General features: G+C 38.8%; 1 protein-coding gene across 4 annotated transcripts in view; it reads right to left on the bottom strand.

Annotated features, from left to right (window-relative positions):
* Positions 1-15752, bottom strand: part of LOC306647871 (insulin growth factor-like family member 3) — a 465794-nt gene that overhangs the window by 114697 nt on the left and 335345 nt on the right. The gene's annotated exons all lie outside the window — the stretch shown is intronic.

The following is a 15752-nucleotide window of genomic DNA, read 5'->3' as shown; positions in this document are numbered from 1 at the left end:
GCAGTGGAACTCCGCCGCCCCCGTGCGCCTGCGCCAGCTCTACAATAGGCGCCGGCGTGAGATCTACAACAGGTGCCTGCGCACTCGGGCCCTGAGCCTCCCCTTCCCAGAGCATCTCTTGCCGCCACCTAGTGTTCACTGCTGGTATTTCGGCTTGAAAACCGGCGGAGAGGGCGGCTGTTCTTCTGAGAGAGAATATTAATGTGAGATACAGCTGTGTTTGGTGCATTTTTAACTCGCCCTCGACCTCACGCTTAAATGATACTATAACACTTATAAAAAAGGATAAAAAACCCCAGACCAATTGGTTAGTGTGGGAAGGGTTTATTGATGCCCGTGAAAATTAAGAGTTTCTTTGGAACCATCCAAAATAAAATAAAATAAAGTAAAATAAAATAAAATAAAGTAAAATAAACTAAACGTGGAGTGTGTTATCAGGCCATGTTCTTTATCATTAGAAAAACTCTTGATGTGTATTAAAAGGACTGTGACTGTACACACAGGCCCAGAGGACTGTGCAACTCAGACTTCAAAAACACATAAGAAATGAACACTGGTTTCCCCAGGCGGAATCTCTTGTCACTGAGCACGTCAGCGTGTTTTGGAATCTTAGGGGCTGACACCAGTTAACGGTTCCTGTGTGCATTAGATGGTTGTTTGCTGGGCTAATCTGCAACATAATCCCGCCAAGGTACCAGATATGAGAGTGACTGAGTGACCTGCAGTGGTGCCTGCCTCAGCCACCATTTCTCTGCAGTGTCATGAGAGACCCCAAGTGAGAACCAACTGGCTCAGCTGAGTACTCAGAGCTGTGAGAAGGGAGAATGAAGTTACTGTTGCTGTCTTCAGCCACTACATTTTGTGGTGCTTTGTTAACACAGCACTTGATAACCTGAGAGCTTCCACCACAAAATAACAGTATGAATTGTATCTATACCAAGGTATTTTAGCGTTGAAAACCCAGAACGCCATGAAGCACAGGATCAGAAACAGAATAGAAGGAATTCTATAAATATTTATTTTGGTGCACAGGAGAATCTTTCTGAATTCATCTCTGAAAAAAACAGATAGGTAATAATTTGTGGAAGAGTTTGCAATAAAACAGAATCTAACAGAGTGGAGAAATTGGGGAAACAGATGGATGAAATTGAGATGTCTACAATATGCCTCAGCATTCCCATTTGAGGGCTACTATGTACATTTTAGTGAAATCAAATTGCAAAACAGAGTCATTTGACAGAAATAGGGATTTTATTCATTGTGTCCCTGAAACTAAAAATGTGCTTACTCCCCAAAAGTTTGCATTATGTGAAAATTTATGCTTATCTTGTCTCTACTGGCCCGTGGGCCAAGGATTCAGTTAATTCCTATGTAGAATTTTCTCATTGTTATTGCAGCTTCAGCTGGGCTTAAGCGATAGACACATATTTTGGAGAAGACTGAGATGTCTAGAATCAAGGTGCCAGTTGATTCATTTTCTGGCAAGGGTTCTCTTCCTGGCTGGCAGACACCCAACTTCTGTGTGCAAACATGGTCTCCTTTTTATATTTAAAATTTATAATCAGTACCTAATACTTATACATATTTATGGGGAATAGTGTAATATGTTAATAAATATATACAGTATATAATGATCAAATCCAATATTATAATTCAATATATGCACAAAAAATACTGGAAATAAATGTTCAGGCTTCCTGCCCCTTAGGTACCAAACAGTTGTGTTGGTAAAAGGAATTAAATTTATTCAGCCTAGAAAAGGATAAAGAAGTTAGGTCTTCAAGGGTTTTTACTGGGGGCCCAGGGTCACAAAGAGAAAGGAAAAAGTATAAATGAGGCTGCAGGTTTCTGGGGTCTTCATTAGTGAGGGCTTGCAATCAACAATGAATTCCTGTGATCAGGCCATGCATTTGCTTTTCAAACAGATATTACTCTCCTGCAAGTTAATTGATGCACTCTGTGTTCTTTACACATAAATGCTTTTTACCACGGAACCATGTAGGTGGGATTTCTCATAATTTAGAATGGCAAGAGTAGGGAGGAATATTTAAGGAATTAGGGAGAAGAAGCCAAGGATGGTTTTGAAAAAGCCCATTGCAATAATATCTGATTATCAAATATAAGTGTTCAACAGTTCAGTGATTAGCATTTCTATCTCCTCAAATTATCCTTTCCTTGTACAAGAAAACTTCACACTCTTGTCCTTTAGTTATTTTGGAGTGTGTAAGGAATTGTGGGATAGAGTTACCCTACTGTGCTACATAACATTAAAAATAATCCCCATTACCAACTGTGTTTTGGGTCTGTTATCTACCCTCTCACTCTTTCCCCGGCCCTTCCTCTACTTGGCCTGTGTCCTATATTCAATTCTATTTCTATGTGATGAACTTTTTTTTTTTTTTTTTAGCTTTCAGGATACTAATAATTTTGGATCAGAGCCCCACCTTATAACCTCATCTACCCTTAACCTATTTTGTCTCACTGTCATCAGTTGGGGTCTGAGGAGGACTCAAGAAGGAAAAAGGGCACCTCAACTCATCCCTGGTAGCTTCTTGACTTATGCCACAGAAAGGCATTTCAGGACTTGTCAAAGAGGCAAAATCAATGATTTACTTGGGAAAGCGAGGAGGTTTACTCAGGAAAATAAACAGTAGAGCAGGATCCACCCTCAAAGGCAGAGGGAGGGTGCATGCTTGAGAGCAAGATGTACTTTTGAGGTCTCAAGTTTTTTCTTCTAAAGAAAACTAAATGGTGAGTGCGGGAGGTGAGGTTGTGTCAGCTTAATAAACTGGAGGCTTTTCAGGTCACAGTGGCCTGGCTCTTCTCAGAACCTTTAGGTTGAAAAGGAAGGATAGGGGAATGAACGGGCATAACTTTCCTATGTACATATATGAATGTACCACAGTGAATCTCACCATCATGTACATTCACAAGAAATTAAAAACAAAAAAAAAAACCTATGGGTAAATGGCAGAAAGATGGACAGAGGGAAGGGAGCAGGGAGGGGAGGAGGAAGGAGAGGTACTGGGACCTGAATTAGAACAAGATATATTCCATGCTTGTATAATTATATCAAAATGGATTTTAGTGTCATGTATAATTAAAAAGACCCAATAAAAAATCTTTAGGGGGATGTTATTGTTAATAATGCTTGATCTGTACCCACTCATGGATTTTTAATATTATATCTCTTTCTAGGCTTCTTTTAATCACTTCCTAAATACACTCTCCAAGCCAAAAAGATATATAAACACTAATTAACCGAACTTACCATACTCTCTGATTTTGGGGGAACACTTAAGAATATGGATTTGGAGGAAATAAGTCTGGAGTGAAGATAAGATTATTCCTGGAGTTTTAGGTTTAAAGCTACCATCTTTCCTTCCCTCTTTGTCTCCTTTATACCTACCCTTAATTCTTCTATTCTGTCTCACCAGCATTCCAGATGTGAAACCCCTATAGAAACTTATATATAGTATGTAACATGTAATTATATAATATACAACATCATTATGTAGTAACAATATGGTAATATTAATTCATATAATAATATAGATATTCTCTAGGCTATGATTTCTGATATATTTTAATTCCTGTGCTAGATTTGTTGAAATAGTCTCAGAATTTAAAACCTGAGACTTCATGGATTTACTACTTCTTTAAAGATGCCACTTCTGATGAATTCATGGTGGGGTTCAAGGCTTCAATAAATAAATTCTGGGGGAAAACCAAACTGAATGGCCTGTCACCAGGGAAGTTCCCAGAGAGGGCGACCCCAACTCAGGACAAATGTATTCCTTGACATATATTATGGAAAGAATTTTGGCCACACTCACATGTAGGAAAGCAGATACACATTCAAGAGAGAATGAGGGCTACCTCAAGAGAGAGATTCTTGGAGGTAAAGTAAGAAAAACATACCTAAGGGAGAATGTGGGCCAGCTTGAGAATGAGAAGCACTGAGGGTAAAACAAGGAATACATATTAAAAAAAATGTCTCCTAACTCCCAGACAAAAAGACAACAATCTCTTGGTACAGGGTGTTAATATTTACAGAGGGAAAGTAGTTAGGGGATGGACTAGAGGTGCAGCCAGGGTGCAGCAATGCAGTTTTGTGCCAGTTTTTCTACTGTGCTTGCACATTGCCTCATGTTCCTTTTTGTAGGCAAGGACATGGGCCAAGGGTGCAGGGTCAAGTCACAGGCTGAATTTCAGAGGAATGCTTGTTTGGGTTCTAAAGGTTCATCAGTGTTTCTGTTTTTGGACTCAGTATAACTTTCCTTTTCTATAACCCCAAATTCCTATCTCACTTCCATAGAAGAATTAGGTAACAGGGATCCCACTTCATGCTTTGAATACAAACCTTGCTGCTCAACCACTGGTGGTTTATTTTAAAGTTGACATGTTTTTATTTTCCTTCTTCCCTTTTCCCGCATCCCCAACCACAGGGGAAGCAAGATTAACATTCTTCCTGTCTTAAGTCAAGTTTTTCTGCCCTTCAGCTCACTGTCCACAAGAATAAGGAAACTTCAAATTTGGAACCTGGAACAACAATTCATTGAAGGACAACAATTAAATACTAATTAGATGTATTGATAAAGATACTTGAAAAACATCCCATGTATTCCCCTCTTTAAATCCCTCTGTTCCCCAGGGCGATTAGCATGGCAGCCTCTATGACATGAGTCCATTGCTAGCAAAGCAATAAAACTCTTTTCCTTTTCTCAAAGCCCTGTCCTCATTATTAGATTGATATTGGAGGCATGGATCAAACTTTCAGTATCAAGTAAAAAAAAAATAGCGTTCCAAATCTCATCACTCTCAAATAGATGAAGATCAGTATAAGAGCAATCAACTAAATGAAGTTCAAGACAGAATAAAATATAGTAAATGAACCAAAGTGGTAGGAAACAGCAAACACCTATCCACAAAATGCTGATTGTAAATGGTCCCAACTCCCCAATTAAAAGACAGATTGGCAGAATGGATTTTTTTAAACAAGATTCTACTATTTGCTATTTGCAAGAGACTCATCTCAAAGGCAAGGACATCCACAGGCCAAAAGTAAAAGGATGGAGAAAAATATTCCATGCAAATGTAGTTCAAAAAAGCAGGAGAACTATTTTTTTCATATCTGAAAAAGCCAATTTCAAGCAAAAGTTAATCAGAAGAGTCAAAGAAGGCCCTACATCCTGGTAAAGAGAACAATCCAACAATAATAATTATCCAACCTATAATAATTATGAATGCACCAAATGTCAGGGTACCTAATTATATAATTACATATTACACAATTACATAATAACAAGTGTCAGGGTACCTAATTACATAAAATAATAATAACAATCCAACCTATAATAATTATGAATGCACCAAATGTCAGGGTACCTAATTACATAATTACATATTGCATAATTACATAATTACAAATGTCAGGGTACCTAATTACATAAAATAATAATAACAATCCAACCTATAATAATTATGAATGCACCAAATGTCAGGGTACCTAATTACATAAAAAAATTTCTTGACATTAAATTGTGGATAAACTTCAATATGATAACTCTGGTTGATTTCAATACACCCTCATCACTAATAGATCATCCAAACATAAAATCAATAAATATATTTCTGACCTAATTAATACTAATGGACCTAATAGACATCTATGGAATATTATGACTTAAAACCACTAAATTAATTTTCTTCTCAGTAACTCGTGAAACTTTTTCCAAAATATACCATATTCTACATCACAAAATTTATTGTGATAAACACAAAAATTGTATAATTCTATACATCCTATTAGATCATAATGGAAATGAAACTAGAAATTAACAGCAAGAAAAATAATAAAAACTTCAAAAACAAATGGAGTATGAACAACAATCTTTTAAGCGAAGAATAGATTATAGAAGAAATGAGAGAAGAAATTCTTAGAAACAAAGGAGAACAAAAACACAATATATCAAAATCTCTGGGACATTATGAAAGCAGTTATAATGGAAAAATATATAGCATTGATTGTCTAGAGTGAAAAAGCAGGCTGATCCCAAATAAATAATTTAATATTATGCCTCAAGGCCTTAGGAAAGGAAGAAGAAAGTGATTTCTAAATTGGTAGAAGACAGGAAATAATTAAGATCAGAATCTTAATGAATGAGATTGAGAATTAAAAAAATAAACAGAATCAATGCAACAAAGTGTTGGTTCTTCAAAAAGGTAGACTGGGAAACCCTTAGCCAAACTAAAAAATTTAAAAGAAAGAAAAAGGAAAAGCAGGAGAAGACCCAAATCTACAAAATTAGAGATAAAAAAGGAGAAAAGGAGATATCAGCACAGATGCTTCTGAAATCCAGAGAATCATTAGAAATCAGTTTGAAAATATATATTACAATAAGCTGGAAAATCTAGAAGACACAAATTTCTAGACACATATGACTTTGCTGAGTGAAACAAGGAAGATATAGAAAACTTAAAAAAAGACCAATATCAAGTAATGAAATTGAAACAGCATGTAAAAGCCTTCCAAAGAAAAGACCAGGACTATATGAATTCCCACCTCAGTGCTACCAGAACTTTAAGGAAGAACTAACACTAGTCTTTCTCAATTTATTTCATGAAATTGAGAATGAATGCTTTTTGTTGTTGTTGTTAGATGTACATGACAGTAGGTTATATTTTGGCATATTATACAAACATGTAGTACAATATATTCCCATTATGATCCCATTCTCGTGGTTGTACATGATGCGGAGTTACACTGGTCATCTGTTCACACATGAGCATAGGAAAGTAACGTCCCATTCATTCTACTGTCTTTCCCATTCCTTTCCCTTCCCTTCACTCCCCTGTGTCTAATCCATTGAACTTCTGTAGTTTACCTCCCCACCCTCCCTTGTTATGAGTTAGCATTCACAGATCAGAGAGAATAATCAGCCTTTGGTTTTGGAGGACTGACTTATTTCACTTAGTATGATAGTCTCCAGTTCCATTCATTTACCAGCAAATGTCATAAATCATCCTTATTTATGACTGAGTAATAATCCATTGTCTTTATTCATTCCTCTGTTGAAGGGCACCAAGTTTGGTTCCATATCTTGGCTATTGTGAATTGAGCTGCTTTATACATTGATGTGACTGAGTCACTGTGGTATGTTGATTTTAAATCCTTTGGATATATGCCAAGGAGTGGGATAACTGGATCAAATAGTGGTTCCATTCCTCATTTTCTAAGAAATCTCCATACTGGTTTCCATAATGGTTGCACCAACTTGCAGCCTCACCAGCAATGTATGATTGTACCTTTTCCCCACATCCTCACCAACATATATTGTCACTTGTAGTCTTGATAATTGCCATTCTGACTGGTGTGAGATGTAATCTCAGTGTAGTTTTAATTTATATTTCTCTAATTGCTAGAGATGTTGAACATTTTTCATATATTATTTGACCATTCATATCTCTTCTTCTGTAAATTGCCTGTTCAGTTCCTTTGCCCATTTATTAATTGAGTTATCTGAGGTCTTTTGGTGTTAGGTACTTTGAGTTCTTTGTATATCCTGGAGTTTAATGCTTTATCTGAAGTGCAGGTGGCATTCTCCAATTCTGTAGGCTTCATGTTCATGTTCTTGATTGTTTCCATTGCTGTGAAGATTTCTAGTTTAAGGCCATCCCATTTATTGATTCTTGATTTTACTTCTGGTGCATGAGGAGTCTTAGTAAGAAAGTCTTATCCTGAGCAGACATGATAGAAAATTGGATCTACTTTTTCTTCTAGTAGGTTCAGGGTCTTTTGGTCTAATGTCTAGGTCCTTGAACCACTTTGCATTGATTTTTGTGCAGGATGAGAGAAAGGGGTTTAATTTTGTTTTATTACATATGGATTTACAGTTTTCCCAGCACCATTTGTTAAAGAGATTATCTTTTCTCCAATGTATGTTTATGGGGCCATTGTCTAGTATGAGATAACTGAATTTATGTGGGTTTATCTCTAAGTCTTCTATTCTGTATCATTGGTCTACCTGTCTATTTTTGTGCCAATAACATGCCATTTTTGTTACTGAAGCTCTAAGTATAGTTTAAGGTCTGGTATTTTGATGCTTCTGCGTTACTTTTCTTTTTTTATTTTTCTACTTAATTATACATGACAGCAGAGTGCATTTCAATTCATTGTACATGAATGGAGCACAACTATTCATTTCTCTGGTTGTACATTGTGTAGAGTTATACCATTTTTGTGATCATACAAGTACCTAGAATAATGATGTCAATCTCATTCCACCATCTTTTCCACTCCCCTGCCTTTTCCCTCACTTCACTCCTCTGTGCCCAATCCTGCATTACTTTTCTAAGGATTGTTTTATTTTTCCCTTATTTTTCCAAATAAACTTAATGACTGACTTTCCTATTTCTATCACAAACATCATTGGAATCTTAATGGTAATTGCATTAAATCTGTATAGCACTTTTGGTAGCATGGCCATTTTGACAATATTAATTCTGCCTATCCAAGAACATGGGAAATCTTTCCGTCTTCTAAGGTCTTCAATATCTTTCTTTAGTGTTCTCTAGTTTTCATTGTAGAGGTCTTTCACCTCTTTCGTTAGATTGATTCCCAAGTATTTTATTTTTTTGAAGTTATTGTTAATGGGATAGTTTTCCTGATTTCTATTTCAGCTGATTTGTCACTGGTGTATAGGAATGCAATTGATTTATGGGTGTTAATTTTATATCCTGCTCTTTGCTGAATTTGTGAGTTTAAGAAGTTTTCTGGTGGAGTTTTTTAGGTCTTCTAAATATAGAATCATGTCATCAGCCAATAGGGATAGTGTGAGTTCTTTACCTATTCAGATCCCTTTAATATTTTTGGTTATTTTAGTTGCTCTGGCTAAAGTTTCAAGGACTATGTAGAATAGAAGTGGTGAAAGAGGACATCTCTGTCTTCTTTCAGTTTTTAGAGGGAATGCTTTCAATTTTTCTCCATTTAGAATGATGTTGACCTTGGGTTTTAAGGGGAAAAAACTGGAGAACAAAAGAGACCTTAACCTATAAAGGATATAAAGTGCACTTGCTTCTTGGGACTTTAGAACACTTTCTGTGTTATCACCTTTAAATAGAGCTTGCTTAATATGCTGAATCCTACTACAATGTTAGGATTAGCCTGTTTACTCTTCCTTATAATTCTTGCAGTTCTTAAATGTTTGTGGTCCATTTTCAACAAGAGACTCACGAGGGTTCAGGTCAATAAGGTCCTCCTGAAGGAATTCCTTGTCCAAATTAATAAAAATGAGGGAAATGTTGGGAGAAATCCTAGTTCTTGGCTCACAGCAGTTAATGTTTCAAGTGTGTAAACTTGCAAAGAGGAGCATTCTGCTCTGACCACCTAGGAATGTAAACAACTGCCCCCAAATTTACCTAGTGTTACCAAGGGAACCTGTATAGGGGCTTGGTGGTCTGATCCCCCGTGGCACATTGTGATTGGGTTAAAAGTATATAAAATGTATGGTTTTTCTTGCAATAAATGAGTTTGCAGGTTGCTCGCCACAAACCTGCTTTTACCCAACTCCCCGGGTCTGGGCTATGACTCCGTCAGCTCTCACCTGTGCCTGAGCTAGCCTGGCACCCCTAACAGGGTTTAGCATATATATCATTTTCAATGTTGAGGTATGTTTCTTCTACTCCCATTTTTTCTAGTATTTTGAACATGAGTGGATGCTGAATTTTGTCAAATGCTTTTTCTCCGTCTACTGAGATAATCATGTGGTCCTTGTCTTTAGGTCTATTGATGTGGTGAACTATATTTATTGATTTCTGCTTAAATTTTCTATGTCCTCCTGTTTCAATTTGGGTGGGTCATATGTTTCTAGAAATTTTTGATGTCTTCATGATTTTTTATGTTATTGGAGTATAGATTTTCAAATTTCATCTGTATTTCAATACTGTCCATGGTGATAGTTCCTTTTTCATCATGAATTTTGTAATTTTTCTATTTTTCTTCATTATCTTGCATAAGGGTTTATCAATTTTTTTTAAAAGAACCAACTTTTTGTTTTATTAATTTTAAAAGTTTTTGTTTTCTATTTCATTGATTTCAGCTCTGATTTTAATTATTTCCTGTCTTCTACTGCTTTTAGTGTTCATTTGTTCTTCTTTCCCTGGGGTTTTGAGGCATAATGTTAGGCTATTTATTTGATGACTTTCTATTCTTTTAAATAAAGTGCTTAGTGCAATAATCTTTCCTCTTAGAACTACCTTGATAGTTTCCCAAAAATTTTGATAAGTTTTGCTGTGATTCTCATTTACCTCTGTTTGTTTTTAAATTTCATCCCTGATTTCTTCTATTCATTGATCATTCAATAGCACATTATTTAGTCTCCCAGTGTTTTCTTGCAAGTAGCTGTTGGTCCCTCCCCTCCCACCCAGCAGCCTCACACAACCAGTTCCCCTAAGGGAGCAAGAGAAATTATCTCTGATTTTACAGTGTGTGGGTATTCTTTACTGCATCAATTTCTACTCTAAGAATATTTTGTGGAAAACATGGCAATGTTAGTCAAAAGAGTTTATCTGCATGAAAATCTTTACAGTGCACAGTTAGAAACCAGTTAGACAGGAGGTAGGCGGCTTCTGTGTCAGCTGATCTCTTGCTGGGGTGTTTATGAGCTTGTTACTACCTGCCAACTCCTCTCACTTCTTTCCTCTCATGCCCCTGAGGGTTTACTTTGCATAGGTCCCAGCTGTGTGTCAATAGTTTAGATAATATCTTAGGTAATTTTGACATGTTTCATTTATAAAGTATCTTCCTACAGGACATACTGGTTTCAGTGTAGGCAGAACAGTTAATGTTTTCCTGCTCTTGGAGAAAATTGTTCATTAGGCATCCATACTTGCAAGAGAGGATGCCCTCTGAGTATCTCAAAGTCATACTCTGAGACATTCCCTATCAAAGAACATGGCCTCTAAAAATCTTTTTTATTGTTTATTAGAAAATTATGAAGGAAATGATAAAGGACACAGATTAACAGCCAGATAAAAATGTACAGAGGGTGAGATCTAGAATGATTCCATGTTCAGGGACTCCCATTCCTATGGATTTGGGCTGAATTACCCTCTCAACACAAGATTGCCTGACCAATCTGGAGTCTCCCAAAGAATCTTAAGGTCATTGTTCCTCACAGGGGACTGATGATAGAGAGAAGGTTCTGTATCTAAAATATGTGTAGGCTGGTTTCTGTCTAGTGGGATGACTCCCCTCAATAAATGTCACAGAAAGTCTAGCATGTTAAAGATAATTGTACTAAGCAAAGCAGTTTTGTCTTGGGTGAAAATGACAGAGAAAAACAAAATAAGAAGGTGCCTATGGAGCATCAAATTCTAGAGGTATGAAGAAGGTCCGAAAGTAGGAACAAACACAAGCTAGATTTTATGGAAGAGAAATGATGACTCTGTAGGGACTAAGGGCTCAGAGAATGGAGCCAATACACATGGAGAAGCATTTCAGGTCAGCAGAAGAGAGCCAAGTACAGAACCAGTTCTGCCACCAGTCAGACACCCATTAAGGACAAATGATCATTGAAAGGCATGGAAGAACGTAGGTTGGTTGAAAGCACAGATTACCCTCAGGCAATTGCGGAGGCCTCAAGACCCAAGATTCAGGGTGCGTCAGTGAGCAGGAGATGTGAGAGAACCAATCACTGACTTTCAGTCCAAGTCCGAGGGCCTGATAGTCAGGAGGATCCCTGGTGTTGGTTCCGTCTGAAGGCCAGCAGACTTGGCACCCAGGAAGAACTGCCATTCACTTTGAGTCTAGAGATAGGAGGGTAAACACAACCACCAGTTTGAAGGCAGTTAGGCAGGTGTAATTATCTCTTATTCAAGCAAGAGTGTCTTGGTCAGTTTGGGCTAACCAAAGTACCATAGGTTGGGTGTTTATAAACATCAGAAGTTTATTTCTCACACTTTGGAGGCTGCATGTCTGAGATCAGGTGTCAGGTGAGAAGATTCACATTCTGGTGAGTTCCCTCTTCCAGGGTCACACCACCATCTTTTGTTGTACACTCACATGGCAGAAAGAGAGTACTAGTCTGTGGATTTCCTTTCTATAAGCACTAATCTCAATCATGAGGGCTCCACCTTCATGATCTAATCATCTCCAAATTTTCCACCTCCTAATACTGTCACATTGGGGTTAGGATTATAGCACCTTATTTTGGGGAGACATCTTTCTGCTCATTAAGAAGACCCAAACTCTTTGTTTACTCTTTCAGGTTGGTTGGGTGAGGTGCAGTCACATCAAGGAGGGTGTTTTAGTCAGTTTTTTTTTTTTTTTTTTGCTGCTGTGACTAAAGGACCCACCAGAACAACTGTAAAGGAGGAAAAGTTTATTTAAGAGCTCACAGTGTCAGTGGCCTCAGTCCATATACAGCCAGATCCATCATGGTGGAAGAGTATGGCAGAGGGAAGAAGCTCACATGATCAGGAAGCAGAGAGAGAGGTCTCCACTTGTCAGATACAAGTATATATCCCCAAGTCATGCCCCCAATTTCCACCTCTTCCAGCCACACCCTACCCCTTCAGTTACTGTTCAGTTAATCCCTATCAGGGGATTTATTCACTGATTGAGTTAAGACTTTCAAAATCTAATCATTTCTCCTCTGAACCTTCTTATATTATCTTTTGGGGGACACATCCCATTTAAGCCATAACAGAAAGGGCTACCTGCTCTACTCATCTGCTAACTAAAGTGACAACTCATCCAACAGCCAAAGTATTGTTTAACCAAACATCTGGGCACCTCAAAGCTCAGTTAAGTTGACACAAAAATTTAGCTATCACACAATGTTTTGCTATCTAGCATTTCTTTTTTATTCCTTCTTAGGATTTCCATCACCCTACTACCTTGCTCATTTTTTGTTGCATGCTGTCTATCTATTCCATTACATACCTATATTCATCCCTTTTCTATTTCTATAAGAAGATATCTGAGGCTGGATTATGCCTAAAGAAAAGAAGCCTAAGGACATGTTGGTAGTATCTGCTCAGCTCTGATGAGGGCACCACAGCAGATGGTCACATGTGGTGGGAGTGTATGCAAGAGTACACATGAGACAAGAAAATAGAGACCTCCATGGGATCAGGTTCCCTATTTTATAATAACCTGCTCTCATGAGAACTCTCTCACCCCATGAGAGAAGCATTAATCCCTTCCAAGCTGTGTCCTGATGATGTAACTACCACATAGGAGGCCCCAGCTCTTGAAGGCTCCACCACCTCTTAACATTGCAAAACTGAGGACCTACCTTCCAGTAAATAAATATCTTTGGGGACACAATTAAGCCATATCCAAACTAAAGCATCCCTCCAGGATCCCAAGGTCTATGTCTGTCTCACCATGTGTAATGTATTCATTCCATGATCATAGTCCCATTAATTGGGAGGATGGGATTGAAGTGATTTATTTATTTATGTTTTCTAGATATTAAACCCCTGAGGAATAGGTGGCAAAGATCTTCTACCATTCAGTAGGTTCTCTCTTCATACTCTTAATTGCTTTCCTTTGCTGTGCAGAATTTTTTAATTTGATGTGTCTGGACCAAAATTTGGGATGGTGGTGGCAGAAGGCAGTGACAATTTCCATAAAAATAGAAGAGGGACAGAGAAGTAGAGAAAGGGAACTGAAGGGGAGGGAGGCGGGGGAGAGGGAGGAACAGTGGAGTGCAATTGACCAAGCTATGTTATGTGCATGCATTGACACAACACACTGGACTTCACCTTCATGTATATCTATAAAGCACCTATTTTAAGTGCTACAAATAAATGGAGGGAAGATCAGCAGACTGGAGGAAGGGGTACATTGGGAGGGAAGAGGAGATAAAAAGGGGAGATACTGGGGGCTGAAATGGTACCAATTACCTTCCCTGATTTTATTATTATATAAAAATGAACCCCTTATTATGTCTAACTATAATGCGCTAATAAAAAATAGCCTTAGATCTTATCTCATTCCAGCACATTACAAAGCCAAAGTTCAAAGTGTCATTAAACACTCAAGGAAAACTCTTCCCAATCTTGAGCCCCTGTACAATAAAAAACAAAATAAAATAAATCAAGTTATAAAGCTGGGTACAGCTCAGAGGTAGAGAGCTGGCCCAGCAAGCACAAAGCACTGGGTTTAATTCCCAAAACAAAGGTAAAGCCAAAAAGTGACATGCTTCCAAGATACAATGGCAGAACAGGCACAAGGTGAATACTCTTGAGCATTAATTAGTGAAAGGGGTCATAGGTCAAGAAAGACCAAATATCCACAGGACGGATGCTAAGTCTTAAGCTCTCTGATTGGCATCCAGTGCAAACTGCAGTGTCCAAGGGCCTTGGGCAGCCCTGCTACCCCTGGCTGACTATTCAAGCGCACATGGCTACTGTCCTGTGCAGTGCCCTGATGTCTGTGGCTTTCCTAGTTGGTCTCAAACAGTGCTGATTGCGCTACATGTCTGATGTACATCCACTCCCATGGCTCCACCAGGCATTGTCCCATGGGGGGATTTCTATGGCACCCACCCCTGCAGCAAACTTTGGACTGCCTTCAAAGTTTACCATTAGAACCTTGGTGGGAGCTTCTGTGACCACTTTACTCTTGCATTCTGTGTGCCTGCATAACCAGCACCTCACAGATGCCACCAAGGGCTGCACTGGCACTAGGCTCACCTGGGCCTGCTTGAACCATGACTGGAGCAGCCACAGAACACTGTGTAGGAAAGCAGGGGCAGAGGCCTGAGGAGACCCTGGACAGTGGGTCCATGGAGAAAGCCCTGAGCCCCTTTCCCAAAAAGTCTCTGCCCTGGAAGGCCCTGGCCATCTAATGGTGAGATAGACTTGCAGGTTTCTGAGATGCCCTCAAAGCCTAGCAGAAGGAGGGTGAGTCATGGGTGAGCTGGTTCTATAGGAACCAGATTTAGGAGTCATGGAGGTTTCCACCAGGATTTCAAAGGAAGGTCTGGGAGGCCAGGCCAAGTGCAGCAGAGTTGGAAGCCCTGCAGATAGCCTCTGAGAGGTTGATGTTTGAGGATGTGAGAAGAAAGCCAAAGCTGCACTGGAGACTCCCAGGGTTAACAGGCACCAGTAACAAGAAAGATCTGCTGAGGAAGCTGCAGAAATCAAGATAAAACAAGCCAAGAGAGAGGCCCTGTGGGCTGCAGTCAGCAAGGCCATAGGGACAGAACTGCACAAGTCCTTTGGAGAGAACCTCATGATGCCATGTGCCCCAGAGGCTAGATGTGGAGCTATGGATGTGTGTTCCCAGCTGGATTTTGGTCTTGCTTTGGTCCCATTCCTTCTTTCTATGCTCCTTTTTCTCCCTTTTGGAATGGAACTGTTCTCTGTGTGCCTTTGTGCCATAGGGTATCTCTATCTTTCTTTTGATCTTTACAGGGTCTCACAGTCAAAAGTTTGCCTTGAATCTTAGAGAAAATTTTGGACCTTGACTTTTGGGAAATACTGAAATTTTTGAGACTGTGGAGACTCCTGGAAATATAGGAAACATATTTTGCATTATGAGGTGGGCATGATCTTTTGGGGGCTGCAGTGAATCATTGAAAAATGCTTCAGCCCCAGGATGCTGTACACAGAAATGTGGACCACAATCATTGCTCCTCTCTCTTTTGGTCCTGGGGGGATTTTCTACAGCCATTGTTTATTTACAGTTCTTATCCCAGGTTCTCCAGAGAGGAAAATGTGAGGTCTCAGAAGAACCA

Source organism: Sciurus vulgaris (genome assembly GCF_902686455.1).
Source record: "Sciurus vulgaris genome assembly, chromosome: 17".
Taxonomy (NCBI): Eukaryota; Metazoa; Chordata; class Mammalia; order Rodentia; family Sciuridae; genus Sciurus; species Sciurus vulgaris.
The sequence above is the reverse complement of the archived record's forward strand: the minus strand, read 5'-3'. Positions and strand labels throughout refer to the sequence as shown.